The sequence below is a fragment of the Mauremys reevesii genome, linkage group 19 (assembly GCF_016161935.1).
Source record: "Mauremys reevesii isolate NIE-2019 linkage group 19, ASM1616193v1, whole genome shotgun sequence".
In the NCBI taxonomy this organism is placed as follows: domain Eukaryota; kingdom Metazoa; phylum Chordata; order Testudines; family Geoemydidae; genus Mauremys; species Mauremys reevesii.
This window is the reverse complement of record NC_052641.1, coordinates 14,668,764-14,685,611: the sequence shown is the minus strand read 5'-3', so window position 1 is coordinate 14,685,611 and position 16,848 is coordinate 14,668,764. Positions and strand designations below refer to the sequence as shown.

The 16,848-nt window shown below is 50.9% G+C and overlaps 1 protein-coding gene across 4 annotated transcripts in view; it reads left to right on the top strand.

Moving 5' to 3' along the window:
• The window catches only part of PTGES (prostaglandin E synthase), a 98,478-nt gene that overhangs the window by 21,148 nt on the left and 60,482 nt on the right, over positions 1-16,848 (top strand). The gene's annotated exons all lie outside the window — the stretch shown is intronic.

The window sequence follows — 16,848 nt, the reverse complement described above, 5'->3', positions numbered from 1 at the left end:
GCAGCAATTTGTGGGCGCACAGATGCTTTCCCTTGCTCTCCCTGCATGCACCGGCTGGCTCAGTACGTCCCACGGTGGTGCCACGCGCAGTGAGCTGACGCTGATCACAAGTTTGTGAAGCTTTTTAAAGCTAGGGTGCAGCTCCTTGATGAATGAAAATCAGTAACACTTTGCCCTTCTAGAGCACCTTTCTTCTGAGGATCTCAAAGCACTTTGCAGACATGAATGAGTTCACCCTCCCAGTGCCCTTCGAGGTAGGTAAGTAATTGTGGCCTTTCATGGGACAGGTGGGGAAACTAAGGCACGGAGAGGGGATAGGAACTGGCACAAGCCCATGCCGTGAGTCAGTGGCAAGGCAGAGCTAAAGAAACCAGGAGCACTGACCCCCTGCCCCTGCTCTGTCCACTAGATCACATTGCCACAATAGCCTGCAGCATGTTGTTGAGCAGATTGTGTTTCCAGCATGGCAGAGCAGGACCTTGTCGGCACAGGCATTAGTTGGAGATACCGTCTGAGATTTTCTAAGCCACCTGGGGGAATTGGGCTGTCCAGCTCCCATTCAGAATACTGCCTGGGTTGGGTTTGTGGGTCAGTGTGAGAGAGATGGTGGGGTAAGGAGGTGTATGAATCCATCTACACGTGCAAAGCTGTCACATTCCTTTTCCTTTCCTTTGGAAGTGATGCCTTCCAGCCTGGCCTGGATACCCATCCCGAAGCCTTTTGGGGGCCTTTACAGAGCCCATTAATGAGTTGAGGTGGAAATTGTGCGGTGCTGAGGAGGGTGGTTCATATTGCAGGGAAAGGCGATACAGCGCGTCTCAGGTATCTAGTGGTGTCACCCACATCCAGATGCAAATAAATAATAGAGCTACCATGCAGATTTGTATTGGCTGGTGTTTGAATGAAACATACCCCTGCTGCAGTAACTGAAACAAACCCCAACTCACCAACGGGGTCAGGTGGAAGCGAATGTGGTGGATTAACAACCTGACCTTTCACCCCTAGTTGCAGCAGAACACGGCTGGGTTTGCTCCTTCCTCATGCATAATCCTCAGCAAAATTGCCAGCTGGGTTCTGATTTCAGGGTCTGCATTGGGTGTACAAAGCTGAATCAACACAGCTTGAGGATGAAATATCAGGTTGCACCTGCGGTGCTGGCAGTGAGATTCTGTTTGGACGTGGAAACTATGCATCCAGGATATGGAAGTCATTGTGGTCTAGTGGTTAGACAAAGGGACTGGGAGTCTGAGCACCTGTCCTCTGCTGCTGCTGCCACTCCCTGAGGCTGTGTCTACACTGCATTGTAGTCCCGGGTCTGTGGGAACTGGGATTGTGACTCAGTGTATCCCAGCCCATGCTTGAGCACATAGGCGCCGGCTTTCTCATTTCCACAGGGGTGCTTGACCTCCACTCCGCCCCAGGCCCAGCCCCCACTCCGCTCCATCCTCCATGGCCCCATCCCTGCCCCACCTCTTTCTGCCCGGACGCCACTTCCTGCTCCGTTCCGTCCCCTCTCCCAAGTGTGCCCTGCCCCCTTACCTCCAGCGCCTCTTGCACACCTCTGAACAGCTGATCTGTGGTGGGCAGGAGGCGCTGGGAGGTAGGGGGAGAAGCTGATCTGCAGGGCCCACCTTTTTTTTCTGTGGGTGCTCCAGCCCTGGACCCCCCCCCACAGAGTCGGTGCCGATGCTTGAGCGTCCAAGCTGTATTGTAAACCTGGGTTTACATTTTCTGGGCCTGGGTCTCACAGCTGTGCTAATGCATCCACACTGCACTATGCCGACCTTCTGACTTGGATCCTTGGCTTGAGTTACGTCTACGCTGCAAAATACGGGACTTGGATCCACCCCCCCAGCAGGATCCTAGGACCTGGGTCCTGAGTGGTTGCTGACCCAAGTCAGACTGATTTGTGTGTGGACAGAAGAGGGGCTTGGGTGCAAACCTGAGTCAGAGCCCAGGCTTTGGGTGCGCTACCCTGAGCGACTTTAGGTAAGTCACTTAAGCTGCTCATGCCTTGGTTTCCCATCTGTAAAATGGGGATAACTGCCAGATTTAGATCCTACTAAATGTATATCCTGCTTGGAAATTGTGGCTGCTAAATCTAGTCTAACTGGAAACTTGACAATCCATTTCCATTTGGCTTTGGTAGACCTCGGGCCTGGCACATTCTATTCTCTTGGCCATCCTAGAAGCAGCAAGAGAAGAATAACTTGCAATCAAGATTTTTGTTTGCATAAGGTCAGGCTCCTGTTAGAGAGAGAGAAATAGGGTGAAATCCAGAAGTCAATGCGAGTTTTGCCATTGACCTCCATTGGGTCATGATTGCACCCTCACTATTTAATGTATTAGTATTAATTGTCTGAAGGCTTGTCAAGCACCTTGAAACCCTCAGGTGAAAGGTGCTTGAGAAGTGCTAAGTGTTGTTTGAGCGGGACTGGAACCAGAACCTTTGACCTGAAAAGGGCGAGCCCAGACCAGAACCGCTCCTGGCTTGGGGTGTGCAAGGCGAAATGCCCTGGGTTTTGGAGTATTTTTTATTGCTGAGGGAGAGTCCATGTGGCTCACTAAGACCTCAGTTTTGCAGAGCTGCCGTTGATGCCTCTGTATGTTCTAATCAGCTGTGCCAGACGGGTTTCCAGAAGAGGCAAACACGCCAAGAGGAAGTGACTGCCTGCTGCCATGCGCTGCTGCCTGAAACTGTTTCCCTGATTTGTTTCCACAGGCCAAGTCTGGTTCCTCGCCTAATGTAAGGAAGGCTGCTCGGAGGCAGACTGTGCGCTGGGAGCTGAGCGAGGGGCCCTGGGAGGAGCAGGGATCAGCGAAGAACGTTGCTGCACTGCCCCAGCAGAACGAAGGCTTGAGGACAAGAACCCATCTTCATGGTCTCCTAAAAGCTGCTTTTGTTATAGAGCCCCTGGGAAGGGCCGATAACCGGAGAACACAATGGCTCTGAATGGCCAGCCACCCTGGGCATGAGTGATGGAGAGCGTTGTGCCTGGAGAATGCCGTACCGTCCAGGCTGGGAAAGGCACAGGGCTTTGATTTCCCCCCCTTTGGGGAATCCCAGCACGGAGACTTCTCTGAAGTGGAACAACGCCACCAGCCTGCCTATTTCTGTGCAGCCTGGAGCATCCGACTTTGGCCTTGAAACCGTCCAAGCTCCTGTGCCCCTGAGTAGCTGACCATGGGGTGTGCCGTGAGCTCCCCCTTGGTGGAGATCTGGGACGTGACAACCAGGCAGCCCGGCACCAGCTGCCTGGAGCTCTCCGTCTTCCCCAAGGCCCAATCCCAGGATTACCTGCCCATCTCCGCCCTGCACTCTGTTTCTTCCTTCTCCGATGCTGAGGATGGCTGTGAAGAAGTCCCCGTGGCTAGCCTGACTCTGGACAGTGGCTCTGACACAGAGGGAAGCCCTGAGAAATAGCTGTCTCTGAGGAGTCTCATGCAGGGGACCAACAGACGCAAGGGGCTTGCCAGTAAGCGGCAGTGGGACTGGCTTGCATGGACGGGGCGGCGTGCTCCATTCACAGGTCCCCCCACAGAGCCTGTTGGCAGAGACTTCTTTCTGAGAGGGCCTGATTCTCCACTGCCTTGCACCGTGTGCTGTAATTTATGTCAGTGCAAAGTGAGGATAAAACGCTACCAGGGCAATGAGAAGTCAGGCCCAAGTGGGGGCCTGAGTCTAATCTCACACTGGTTTTATGCAGGTGTAACTCCATCGACTTCCCTGGACGAATCCTGATTTGCACTGGGGTAAGTGAGAGCAGAATCAGGCCCTCCATTTCCACCAGGTCCTTGCTGTGTTTGGAGTAAAAGAATAGAAGAGTCTGGAGGCAAGTTAGAAAAAATAGCAGCTGTTGTTATTGAGAGTGAAATTCAACTACAGGAGCAAGGCTGGTGCCTCCTCCCAGTTGGAGAGGATGCGGCCATTCGCTAGCAGGGCACTGAATGGAAACACACCCACGCAATACAGTGCAAAAGAAAAGCATTACATCATCAGGACAACCTCTCATTGGCTGATTCATGATTCTGATTTACCCTCCAACTTCTGAGAGCAGATTCACTTTTTCAGCAACCTCCCATACTCCAGTCTTCCCCTTCCATTTAAATGGAGCCCCAAGGCAACCCTGTGGCACCTTAGGCAGCTTTCCAAGTTCCTCTGAGTTGGGTCAGTCCAGTTTCCAGACGCAGCTGATCATGTTCTTTTCATTGTGACAGCATCTGTGTAGGAGGAGAGCCACTGGCACCAGCCCCGCTTCCCTGGAAACAAGTGATACGTATTCCCTAGATAGGAGACAGAGTGAGAGATGCGGGTTTCTTCCTTCGTGGTGTTTTGAATACGACCTCCACCGTTAGTCCAGCTGTTTCACTGCGTATGTAGATGAGCAGAGGGAATTAATCCTAATTAATACTTTCTACTTCAACATTGCCTTTCTTTCATACAAGTATCTCAAAGTGCTTTACAAGGTGTTAATTACGCCTCACATCACCCTCTGCCAGGGAGGGGAGTATCATTTTCCTCATGCTGCTGATGGATAAGAAGAGATACAGAGAGATGAAAGTGACTCATCAAGATCATGCAATGAAGAAACAGTCAAAGAGAACCCAGGCATTCTGACTTTCAGTCCCTTGATCTCACCATTATGCAACACTGCCTCTCTGGGCAGATGCAATTGTTCTGTCCCTTAAAGAGTAGAATGGGGTGTCACCCATCTCTCTTGAGTGCCCCTTCCAGCCAGGTGTGTCTGTAGTCTTTAAATAGTCCCAGCCATGGTATTGGGCCATACCCTAGGGCTTCCTCCCTGGAGGCAATGGTTTCACCCTCTCTGGTCTGTTCTGGCCCCAGCTGGGCCTCTTAGCAGTTTAGTTCCCCTTCTGGGAGTTTATCTCAGTTCAACTGCAGGCCCACTTCCCTAGTAGCATTTGGGGCGAGGGGGGATCTAGGCCCAGCCACTACTCTGGGTCCCAGCCCAGGGACCCTAAGAATAGCAGCCATATGCCACTGTGTGGAAACCACCTTCAGTTCCCTGGGCCACTTCCTCATGGCCCCAGCCTTCATCAAGCCTTCAGCATTAGCTCAGGGCTCTTCTACATTCAGGCCCAGCAGCCAGCCAGGGGCTCTTCCTTGCTCCCCCAGTCCTGAGTTGTCCATGGTTCTGCAATTCCCTTTAGCCAGCTAGGAGCACCATCTGCACTCCACTGGCTCCAGCAGCTCCTTTTATATGGCCCTCCTGGGCCCTGATTGGCTGCTTCCTGCAGCCTCTCTGATTGGCTGCTTCCCCTGCAGCCACTCTAGGCTGCTTGGAGGAGTCCTCTACTACTCCTTTCTTGGGACGGGTGTTGCAGGACCCCGAGACCTCTAGCAAGGGGCCTCTAGGACTAGTCTACCCCCGTCTCAAAGAGACTGATGTGTGCAGTGTTCTGATCACCATTTATTTTTAAATGAACATTAGCGAGATGGGAATTTTGCAGCTGACAATTCTGCATGATTTAGAGGTGTAGGTGCTTACAGCTGCTCTAAAGAGAGGTCATGGGCTTATACTCATAGCCACGGAGAAGCCCTCATTCATGGGTAAGGAAAAGTTCCAAAGGAATAAAGAGAAGAGATGTTATGAGCCAGTGTGAACTACATTCAAATCTGTGGCTAAATGGCTGTGGAATTAGGCTTGGGATGGGCTGCCCTGAATGGAAATGTAGTTTGAATTTCTTTATCTAGTGAGTAGTCTTCTGTGGAGTATTTAGACAGCTCAATGAAACATCACTGGAGACAGCTCAATGGAGACCTCTGCTCAATGTGCAGCTGCAGTCAAAAAACAAAGATAGTAGGAGGCATAAGGAAGAGGATGGAGAACAATATGGAAAATATTATAATGCCTTTATATAACTCAGTGATCTGGAATAGCATGCGCAGTACTGATCACCCCACCTCAAAAAGGATAATGCAGAAATAGAGGGATTTCAGAGAAGGGTAATGAGAATGATCAATGGCCTGGAAAAACTCTTCTGGGGAGAGAGATTGAAAAGAAAAGAGCTGAATAAGAGGGGACATGATACAAGTGTATCAAAGAATGTGGGGTCTGGAGAGGGTAGATGAGGAGCTTCTCTTCCCCTTGTAACACGTGAACAAGAGGACGTGCAGTGAAATTAGAAGGTGCGAAAATCAAACCGATAAAAGGAAGTACTTTTTCACACCACGTGTAGACTGTGGAACTCACTGGGACATGAAGTCGTTGAGGCCAAGATCTTAACAAGATTCAAAAATGGTTTGGACACTTACATGGCTATCAAGAATATCCAGTGTTTTAATTCATAACAGATTTTGTGGAAGCTACATCAGACCTCCTGCTTCAGGCTGTAGGCCAATCTCCAACTATTAGAGATCAAGATGAGACCTTATATCCCACATCTGCTATTGTGGGGTTCTTACACCTTCCCCTGAAGCAGCTGGTCTTGGCCGCTGTCAGAGACAGGATACATGGCTAGATGGACACTGGGGGCTGAGCCAAATCTGGTAATTACTAGTTTCCTATTTAACTGATTACTCCGTAAAGCACTCTGAGATCCTTTGAGCATGAAAGGTGCTAGAGAACGTTTGGCATTTCTTTCCTCCTTGCCACCTGAGCAGCTTAACGTGTTTTACACACACTAAGCCTCACAACAGCCCATGTTACAGATGCACATTATTATTCACATTTCAGAAATGGGGAAATGGAAGCACCGAGAAGCCAAGTTAATTCCATAAAGTCACCCAGTGGGTTGGTTGAAAAGTAGGTAATGGAACCCAAGAGTCCCTGCTCTGACCACTAGCCAACCCTTCCTTTCCATTTATCTCTCCGTTCACGTCTTCTGACCAATAGGGCAGTATTTTCTTTTTAACTTCAGCTAACGTGGCTGCCCTAACAGACGCGTGACATGCTGGACCAGAGGTATTCTGTTGTGTAAATGCTTGTGGTATGAATGCATTCCATCTCGGAGAAGTCGAGTACCCCAGTGCCTGGTACAAGCTCTGAAATTCTATAATCACTCAAGAGCGAGAGATGTTTGGGCACAACCCATAGACACAAGAGCATCTCCTGATGAGCAGAACAGTAATCCTTGCACAGGTACCACATAGATTTCTAAGAGAAATAGCAAGGATTCTTTCTCCAGGCTCATTCTTATGGAGAAGAGACCTGGGGATGGCTAGTCCAAGGATTTACTACTTGCTGTAAGCATTAATGTGGGGTCTCTCCACTCAACATGGGAGCCCCCAAATCATTTTGAGCCAAATCCGGCTCCCATTCAAACCCTGGAGTTACACCGGGGATACATTTGGCCAAGGGTTTTTGTTCAATATTATTTATGCTCAGACAACGTGCCTGGTGCTGCAGAAGACACTGAGGCCAGGTTTGCACTACAAATGTACATCGGTACAATGACATCACTCAGGGGTGTGAAAAATCCACCGGTGCAGACCACACTCTGTCAATGGGAGAACTTCTCCCAGCAACGTAGGTACCGCCTCTCATGGAAGTGGATTAATTATGCTGATGGGAGACGCTCTCCCACTGGCACGCTAGCATCTTCACTAACACACTACAGCAGTGCAGCTGCAGTTTTCCAGGTGTAGACCTGCCCACAGACAGCCCCTGCCCTGAATAACTTAGCTTTCCGGAAGGGAAGGAAAAGCCTAGGAGGGGGATAGAAGCCTTTTCATGCTCATTATTTTCACATAGGATATGTCTGCACTACAGCAGCTCTAGCAGTACAGCTATGGCGCTGCAGGAGTGTAACCGAAACCCTACAGCGACCAAGGGGTTTTCCCATCAACGTAGCTCCAAGAGGCGGTAGCTGGGTTGATGGAAGAATCCTTCTGTTGACCTCGCCGCGTCAACACTAGGGGCTCATTCAACCTAACTACGGCCTTAATGTAGACCAGGCCTAGTTCCTATTCTGCTGCCTTCGGGCCTGACTCTGATCTGGCTCATGCTACCTTGATGGCTGTGTAACCCTACTGGCTTCTGATTTACGCCGGTGTTTGTAACTATGTCTGTAGTTCTACTCTGGCACTGCAATTTACAGGGGGGTTGAACTGCACCTGTGTCTCTGCACAGGAGGCAGGATTTCAGTGGCATCTCCTCTCGGATTTTGAAGAGGTGGCACCTGTAAGCCCCAGCTTTTAAAAGAAGAAGGGTATTAATTTTCTTCTTTCCAGAATGAATAGCTTGAAGAGCAAGAGTTGTGGTAACGATAACGAGAGCGTCCAGCAGGTGGCGCCACAAACAACGCAGCTAAAACAACCCCCTGTGCAGTGGAAGAAGAGAACAGAATCTGAAGCTGGCTCAGACAGAAAGGGGACGTGTAACTGTTGATAGTGGGGACGAGGGGAGGGCACGGATTTTGAACCCCCTCCCTGCAAATAAATAAATAAATAAATAAAAAAATCTAAACCCTGGCAGGAATCTGGAGGGGCAGTGACGCCCCTGGCCTCAGAGTCAGGGCCTGTCTACACTTCAAAGGCTACAGCAGTGCATCTGCTGCGCTATAGTTGTGTCTCTGTATTGCGTCAGTGTAGACGCCTCTTATGCCAACAGGAGGGGTTCTCCCTTTGGCGTAGAGAGTCACCGCTCCACAAGGGACGGTAGGTTTTTCCTGTTGTCCTAGCGCTGTCTGCACCGGGGGCTAGATGGTTCACACCCCTCAGAGAGGTAGCTATGCTGCGGCAGACCAGCCCTTCGGGACCAAGTGAGAGGACTGAGGGCACTGAATGGGAGAGGGGAACTACTCTTATAATTAGAGCCAGGGACCAGACTTCCTCTTCCTCCTGCATGGAGCTAGTGACGATGGTCACCACAAAACCTTGCTACCAGCCAATGAAAACCTGAAATATCATCATGGCATGTTCTACTGCTGACCCATCCGAAAAGAAGCCACATGACGTTTCTTCCCCAGTGTGGGCAGAGAGGGCGAGGAGAGGGATGATGGACCGGATCCAAAGCTACTTGAAGTTAGTGGGAAGACTCTAGTTGATTTCCCTTTGGATCAGGTTCCTTGTGTGTCTCTGGTCCCTAGCTGCTGATTTGACAGACAAAGACAAGTGTTTCTGCCTGCGAGTGCTCCACAGCCCGTTACACAACAGGAGAGCACACTGGATCTGCCTGGGGAAAGACAGCCCAATGGTTAGGTCAATAGCCTAAGACATGGGACACCTGAGTCTAATTCCCTGCTCTGCTACAGGTTTTCTGTGTGACCTTGGGCAAGTCACACAGCCTCTCAGTGCCTCAGGTCCCCCATCTGTAACATGGGGGTAATAGCACTGCCCTGTCTCACAAGGGTGTGGTGAGGATAAATACATTATAGATCATGACACATTTTGAGATCTACTGATAAGTGCTATATAAGAGCTAGGCATTCTTCTCATCAACAACATTGTCAACTAAGTTCTCACTGCAGAATCTTTGGTATCAGCCATGAAGTGAGAGGCAGGAGAGTCGGAGATTGTTATAGTGGGGGCGGGATTAGTATAGCATTGTCTCCGAGTCACCAGTCTATAAGGTACTTTCCCCTTGGGGACAGTTTCAGGTTGCACAAGCAGAGATGAAGAGGTTTGTTCTACCTGGTCAAAGATTAAAGATGCTTGTAAATTTCAGCAGTTTAGAAACATCGCTCGTTATATTTTTGTCTGAAAAGTCCAGTTTTCAAGGCAGCAATGTGAGGTGCATTCTACATTTGTTATAGAAATGATTTCCTGAGGTGATGCAGTTCTCTGGAACAGGACCAGATGGCGGTTGCCATATTCATGTCCAAGCGAAAGTAGAGGAGGGGGCTGGCTTCCAGCAGACCCCAGATTTCCCTCCCCAGCCCAGTGCGTATCTCTCCCAGAATTACAGGTGTTGCTTTACTCTCAGATCCAGGGTTTAAAACCCAGCTGTGTCCACAGGAAATGCTAAAGCAAGGGGAGAGATAAGACTAGACTAAACCCTGCACTTCAGTCCCGTCTTCTGCAGCTGTTCTGTGTCCCAGCACACATTCGTGTGAGTTAGCCAAGAAATTCTTTCACCCTGAGAGAGAGATTGTAGAGTGAGTTCATGTGCTGCTCATAACAAGAGAGATTGAAGCCCCTTCCATAGTCCCCATCTCCTCAAACTAGCAGTCTATCTGCCAGCCACACTGGAGGAGCAGAGACTTGAAAATGACATGGTTGTTTGTTTTGGCTTGTTAAAGCAGTTTTCTCCAAGTGAGGGGCATGCCACCCAGGGAACCCAAAGGACTAACTGGGGGGGACATGGACAGACCGCTCCGTTGTTCTGAGGAGTCTTAGTTTTCACACCCTCTAGCTTTTATGGTTGCAAAGAAAAGCATCAAAACGTGACCCATGCATAACTGACGTCTGCTTGAGTTTGCAGAGAGCCTGATCGCTGACATGTGTGAACTGCACCATTCATTTCTGTAGGTGCTAACTCAGGCGCCAGTTATGATACTTTCATTATCAATGTTGTTAACTATCTCACTGCTCACCAAAACATGTAAGAAAAAGACTGTATGGAGATCTATACCACCATTTCCCAGCAGAAAGGCCAGGATGCAAACACCTAAAAAACATAGATTAAGATGAGGAGGCTGTTACTGCGTGGCTGGATTGCAGGAGAGAGAGATGGGTTTTGTTTTCCTGGACTGGGACTCTGCTTTTCAAAAATTGTGGAAATGCTGGTTTGAGGTGACCCTGGGTTATTAAAACTCAGCTGCCTTGCAAGTGCCTCCATGCTGCAGCTCTTAGATGTCTGATTGCAGGGCTGATCTTTGCAGCAGAGAGATTAACTCTCCACCACGCCCTCGAATTCATACTTGCACACCTCCATTCCCAGGTGTATGGTTCCCAGTCACTCCTCTCTTGTCAGCCTTGTCTACGTGGGGGGGAATTTCTGAGCATAGGTATAGCAAAGTAACTCCCCATGTGCACAGTGGTCTGGAATGAAGGCGATTGTATTCCAGAATAATTAGTCCACTTCCAAAGCACGATTCATTGATTTCGCTTTTATTTGAAACTGCCTTCACCTCATCCTCTGGGTCATTCTAACCCCATGGATTAATCCTGAACTCCTTCAGCACATGTCTGTAGCGGAAATCTGGCTGTGGTGTAAGTGCCTTACGGGCAGGTAAATCAGACCCCGCCCCTGCTCTAACGCGTGTATTATCGTTATCTGTCCCGAGGCCGCCTTAGAACCCCAGTCATGGATCCTGTTTTGTTAGGCACTGCACACACACACACACACACACACACCCCCACCCAAGAACCGGTCCCTGACCCCTGACGTCTGCTCTTCGAAACCAGGCTTTACTCACCGAAGTAGCCCTTCTGAAGGCAATGGAATTATTCCTGTGAGTAAGGGCTACTCGTGTGAGTAAGCCTGGCAGGAGCAGACCCGTCGTTACACCGGTGTAAATCCAACATCATTCCATGTAAGTTGTGGGGTTGCTCTGAATTGATACCAGTGTTGCTGAAAGCGAGCTTGGCCCGTAGGCTGCAGCATACGTTGCCCAGGTGGGAGGCAGGTGGAGTAGGGGCATGCTGCAGCCGGAGTGTCCCTTGAATAGCAAGTTGTTTACGTGAGCGTAGAGAATAAAATGAAAGCTGGGAAGACGCCCCAGTCCCAAAGGCTCAGGTCCTCAAAAGTATTTAGGTTCTTAACCTCCATTGCTTTCAGGGGAGTTAGGCGCCTACACACCCTTTGAGGCTCTGGGCCAAAGAGCTCACAGTCAATGCTTGGTCCTGTAGAGAGCGTGATCCTGCAACGAGAGGCGCGGCTCTTTTCGGCTGTAAGGGCTTTGGGGCAGGGGCTGTCGTTTCTGTATGTTCGCACAGCGCCTAGCGCAACTGGGCCCCGACCTGCTTGGCCTCTGGGCTCTACTCCAATCTCCGTGTGAAATACCAATAATGATCCTAAGGCAGCCCTCTGCACCGGCACTGTGCCGCCTCAAAATCAACAGAGCTCCACGGCTGTTGGACTGAGAGCAAATGAAGGCAAGAGACAATGTGGGAATAGGGGGTAACATCAGAGAAAAAACCATGCGCTTACTACAGGTGGTTATGTATACTACCTGATGGCATTATATATATATATATATATATATATATATATATATATGTATGTATATGTATATATAATATACTCATACACCTGCGACTATATCTACCCCTATCTACACATGCATAAATAAACTCTGCATGCTGTTTATTTCACTTGATTGAAATGTACGTGGATGATTTATATGCATTGTCTGGGTTAATTGGTCCCTGGCGCCAAGGCACCTGTGGCCTCCCGGTGACCCTTTAATAATGCCAAGGAGGAGGAAATTAGCCACACCCAAGGCGCCAAGGAGACGTGCTAGTTTGTCTGCTGGGAACCTGATTCCAGGTATTGCAGATGCTTTGTGCCACACGCCGGTTACTTTGTAAGGAAGGAAAGGGGCTGTGGGGGGGGAGCAGCAGAAATGGGAATACAGATTAGGACGCTACTGTCCCTAAGAATCTCTGGTCAGATCCTTAGCTGCCGTTACTCCACAAAGTTTAACGGTGCTGCCTTGATTTACCAGCTGATGATCTGACCACCTGTGTCTAGGCTTGAAAATCCCAGGTGGGTGTTGGCTAGGAGCTCCTAAGGGAATGTCTCCTGTTGCTGCCCTTCCTCTGCTTTGCTGGTGTGTTCCTCCCATCTGCCAACTAATTAGAAGTCAAGGTCATTTAGCCCCCACTTCTGTGTAAATAGCACAGGGGAAGTGGAGCTGATACCTAGGCTGACCTGTGGCTCCTGGCCTGGATTGTTTCTCCACCTTGCACAGGGCCAGCAGCAAAGGGAATTTTCCAGCCCCTTGCTGCAGAGCTCCCGGGAGAGAAAGTCTGGCATTTGCAGTCGGTGGCTGTGATATGGGAGCGGGTGCTGAGAAGCTGCCGCTCCCCAAATGTGATAGTGGGGAATGATGAACCCTTCCAATGTCTGTGGCTCTGGGGCTTTGCTTCAGACATCCCCCTTTCCTGCCCACCCCCAAGGGGCTGGTTGCTAAACACAGGACCACATGCTGCTGGGACTCACTCTTCACCAGCTGCCCCGTGCTGGCTTGTGTCCCGCCTGCCCCCTTCTCTCCCAAACGACATGGCTCAGAGCTCGATGGGCTTGGTGCATGCTGGGTGCTGAGCTCTGTTGAAAATCTGGCCGCAAGCAGCACAGTGGGAGGTGCTGGAAAATCTGGCTTTGAGCTCTTCTGAAAATCTTCTCTTTGTGTGCAACCTGATCACTTGCCACCCTGGAATCTTCTAACTGGGGCCCATAAGCTAGTTGGGAAAAGCCCTGGGTTTCTTGCCTTCCAAATGCATCAAGTATCAGGTATTGCTTAAAAAAACCAAATCCCCCCTGGGCGTGGTACCTGTGGCCCCTCCTAGAAATGACTAATCAGCCAGCAGGAGGTGATGCTGTTCTGATTGCCAGAGGAGCAGCTGCAGTTCCAATATGTAAGTAACAGACCTGAATTTCCCGCTCTCGGGCTTGATTGGCCTGTTGGTGGGTTTTATAGATCCGGGCCCTATGCTGTGAACGTGGGAGGGGACAGCAGATGGATGCGCTGCACAGGAGGACAGACCACCCTCCAACAGTGGAGGCCATGCTGGACGGAGGCAGGGAAGGGTCCGTGCTCCGCTGCAGCCTACGGAGTATGAAACTTGCGTGCGAGGCTGCAGCGTGGCCTGGAATGACGAATGGCTCAGACAGAAACGGCTTCCTCAGCTCTGATCCCAGCCGGAAAACACTAAGCAACTCATTGTTTTCAAGCTTACATTTGAGGAGCAGAACAAACATGGCAGCTTCCCCACCTCAGTGAGCCTGTGGGTCTAAATAGCTCCTTGGGGATGGGAGGCTGAGAAGGAAGACATCCTGCCCTAACTCACCCTTCCCTGGTTCTCTTTAACTGGCTGGATGATATCCTGGGGCTGGGCTAGGGTCCTGGGGGCACTCTTCAGCTGCGGGAGGGAAGCTTGGATTAGCGACCCAAGCAGAGAAAAGAGTCTGCCCAATTTTCAGCATAAATAAATCTCTGGTTTAGGACCAGACCTGGTTTAGCGATTTTAAATCAGCGGTTCCCAGCTTTCCAGGCGGCTGTACCCGTTCAGGGGTCTGATTTGTCTTGTGTGCCCCAAGTTACACCTCACTTCAAAACGACTTGCTGACAAAATCAGACCTAAAAATACAAAAGTGTCACCGCCACACTATTACTGAAACCTTGCTGACTTTCTCATTGTTACCATATAATTATAAACTAAATCAATTGGACTATAAAGATTGTACTTACGTTTCAGTGTATAGTATCTAGAGCAGTATAAACCAGCCATTGTCTGTAGGAAACTGACTTTGCTAGTGTTTTTTATGTAGTCTGTTGTGAAACTAAGCAAATATCTAGATGAGTTGAGGTACCCACTGGAAGACCTCTGCGTACTCCCAGGGGCACGCGAACCCCTGGTTGAGAACCACTGCAGATCCATCAAGAGGTGGTTTGATTCCTGCATACTGGCATGTTGGTTGCATGTTGCTTCATCTCATTAAACCAGGACAGTCGTGCGTGTGTATTTGAAAAAGGTGATGCTGTTTGGCTTGGTACCAGCCCTGAAGAGCCCTTTCCCACTCCCCCCTCCCCTGAGCCATCTTGCGGCCAAGTACTACGATAGCCCACATCAGTACTTGCTACAGCAGGAGAGGGCAAACTTTTTGGCCCGAGGGCCACATCTGGGTATGGAAATTGTATGGCGGGCCATGAATGCTCACAAAATTGGGGGTTGGGGTGTGGGAGGGGGTGAGGGCCCTGGGGCAGGGCCAGAAATGAGGAGTTCAGGGTGTGGGAGGGGGCTCTGGACTGGGGCAGGAGGTTGGGGTGGGGGGGGAGGGTTCCAGCGGGGGGTGCGGGCTCGGGGGGGGGATTGGGGATGAGGGGTTGGGGGTGCAGGAGGGTGCTCTGGGCTGGGACTGAGGGGCTCAGAGGGTAGGAGGGGGATCAGGGCTTGGGCAGGGGGTTGGGATGCAGGAGGGGGTCAGGGGTGCAGGATCCAGGCGGTGCTTACCTCAAGCAGCTCCCAGAAGCAGCAGCATGTTCCCTGCTCTGGCGCGTATGCGGAGGCACGGCTAGGCAGCACTGCACGCTGCCTTGTCCGCAGGCGCCGCCCCTGCAGCTCCCATTGGCCACAGTTCCTGGCCAATGGGAGCTGCGGTGGCGGCGCTTGGGGCAGGGGCAGCATGTGGCGCCCCCTGCCTGCCTCTACGCATAGGAGCTGGAGAGGGGACATGCCGCTGCTTTCAGGAGCCGTGTGGAGTGTAGCAAGCTCTGGACCCTGCTCCCCAGCAGGAATGGGAGGGCTGGATTAAAACATCTGAAGGGCCAGATGTGGCCCCCGGGCCCTAGTTTGCCCACCCCTGTGCTACAGTGAGAAGATGTAGCACCTGATCCTGCACCATGCACGTTAACAGGAGCTTTTTCATTGCCTCAAATAGGGGGAGGGCCGGACCCAAAATGGCAAGAAACCATGAACGCTCCAATGCTAGCCCAGGCCAAGCGTACGCTAGGCGTGCTTTGCCAGGATAGCGAGGCCAGTCCACCATACTGGCGCACCGCTCTTAGGGTGGACACAGCTTACCAGCAAAACCAGTATCGCTTATTGGAGACCCCCCCCCATTTCCTCCCCCGCCCACCACGCCCTCCAAAAGCAAACAAGCTTGTGCCAGAGGTGAGACCTTGGAACTGTGGAGATTTAAAGAGACTATTATAGCAAGAGGTGCCAGACGCCCGGGGAATTGCCATGAAACCCTGTGTCTGTGTGAGTGAGGAACTGTATTCTAGCTGAGTTTCGCCCAGGCATTAATACCAATGGGGGGCTAATTACTGCAAATCCCAGGGCAGGTCAATCACTCCAGAGAAGTAGCAACCCCTGGGGGGAATAGTACAGACTGGTCAGAGCAGATTCAAGAGGCCCAGGGAGACGCACGAGTTTTTGTGGCTAAAGGGTCAGCTGGAACTGGCTGAGCGACCCTCCCTTGGACCCGAAGCACTGATCTGAAACTGGAGGTGAGAGGGCAAAGCCCTGCTGGCAGGATTTGAAGGACTGCACCTGGAGGGTCCCGAGGAAGAGGGTGGCACTAGGCAAGCTAGCCTGTGGGTAGGCTGCTGTCCTGCTTTCTCAGCAGGGCTTGGGTGCTAAAACAAACTGCTCGGGGAAGGCCGGCTGGTCACTGGTGACGCTGCCGTTGACCTTTGAGTGTGAGTGAACCACAGGTGCTGGGCTAAGGTCTCCCCCGCTGGGTTAATCGCAGTGAATCGTGGGGAGACTGGAAGCCTAAAGCCCCGATCTGCAGGGAGAGGGATGCAGGTTGCCTCCCACAGAGAGGTGAGAACTGGGCGGGTTGAGACCTGACAGAACTCCCTCGAGCAGGTTCGGTTCCCTCCAGAACCGTAACAAAGCTGTACCAGCAAAAGCACATTTTGGCTGGGGTAACTGTGGCTACACTGGGGGTTGTGTGCCAGCACATCTCTGTCGGTCGGGGATCAAACCCCCTTGATTGCTGTAGCTATATTGTCAAAAATGCCCCAATTGGAGCACTGAAAAAGGGCTGGGGCTTGCTATTATTACTATCCATAGAGTCACCAATATGTTATGAAAATGATGTGGAGTGGGTCCGTTCTAGGGTTCAAAGTGTGTGTGTTTGGGGGCGGGGGTGTGCATCTGTCTCTGCTAACTGGATTTTTTGCATCTATAGATCTGAGGGATTCGAATATGTTTGAGCAGTTTAGAGTGGAATAGCTCTTGCAGTGCTGGATGTACCAAGCAAGAGGCGC